The following is a 1,260-nucleotide window of genomic DNA, read 5'->3' as shown; positions in this document are numbered from 1 at the left end:
TGGAGAAATAAACATCTCTGAAACATCTACCAAGAATCTGTCCATATATATTTCTCTTCCATGGGACTCCTTGTTTGGTGCATCGTGTTGCAGTATCCCCGCTGCAACACTCAACTTCCAAAAGAATAAACAGACTACATGATTTTTATACTAGCAAACAACATTGCTCTTCCTGAATGTTAGAAAACTAAGTCTGATGGTGCTGGTGAACCATCACTTTTCTCCCCATCCTTGTTTTTACCATAGGTGAGCTTGTATTACAGGTAAAATCACTGTAGATGCACTGTGCTCTCACAGCAAATCTGTGTTAAATACTGTAATTTAAAATTATTCGGTGACACCAGCACTTCATATGTTGATATTGGTGCCATAGCTGAACCAGTGTTTAACAATATGGGGAGCTAATCTCTGGCTAAATGAATCAACTTCTAATAGTAAAGCCTCAAGCTAAAATGTAGTCAATCTATCCAGACCTCAAACTTGGCATTTTAAAGCTTAACTTCATGTAAGCAGCTCACATTTTTGCAAAAGGTAGCTGGAGGGTTTTGATCTTGTACCCTTATAAGCAGCTAAGATGAACTTACACCATGGGAACTTAAACAGAAGTAACATAAGTTCTTAATATGATTTTCCTGGGAAATTGTATTACCTTATTTGCCTAGTTAACTCCTTGAAAATGGCAGGAACAGTGAGAAAACCATATGCTTCCACATAATACAAATCATAAAGCATCCTCAGCTTAGTATGTAGAGTCTGGGGCTAGCTGCAAGCAGTTCTTTTTCAGAAACACCAAAACTGGGAAATCTGCTCTGAACTTCTTTGCTGTTCTGTCAAAAAGTATAATTTCTATAGAGAGTACTAGATATGTACATCCCTGTTCTTTAATAGACCTATTGCAATGCTTTCTGTCCTTTGCCAGGACAGCATACCAATGTTTGTGCCCATTCAGCATTTTAAAGTTTATGTCTGTAGTGGGTTGACCCTGGCTAGGTGCCAGGTGCCCACTAAGTTGCTCTATCACTCCCTTTCCGTTTGGGACAGGGGAGAGAGTAAGATGGAGAACAGGCAGCAGGGTGAGATAAAGCAGTTTTATTACAGTAAAAGAAAAAGAATAAGCAGAGATTTGCACATGCAAAAGCTAAAGGGGGAAAAAAAAAGGTCAATCTCTACTTCCCATTAGCAGCGATGTTCAGGCACTTCCCGGGAAGCAGGGCTTCAGCACGTGTAACGGTTGCTCCAGAAAGCAAACATTGGAAGCTC

The 1,260-nt window shown here is 39.8% G+C and overlaps 1 protein-coding gene across 1 annotated transcript in view; it reads right to left on the bottom strand.

The window, feature by feature from the left end:
- The window catches only part of LOC103625222 (E3 ubiquitin-protein ligase KCMF1), a 77,401-nt gene that overhangs the window by 31,702 nt on the left and 44,439 nt on the right, over positions 1 to 1,260 (bottom strand). The window lies entirely within an intron of this gene.

Source organism: Corvus brachyrhynchos, unplaced genomic scaffold (assembly GCF_000691975.1).
Source record: "Corvus brachyrhynchos isolate BGI_N302 unplaced genomic scaffold, ASM69197v1 scaffold172, whole genome shotgun sequence".
Taxonomy (NCBI): domain Eukaryota; kingdom Metazoa; phylum Chordata; class Aves; order Passeriformes; family Corvidae; genus Corvus; species Corvus brachyrhynchos.
This window is presented reverse-complemented; position numbering and strand designations above follow the sequence as displayed.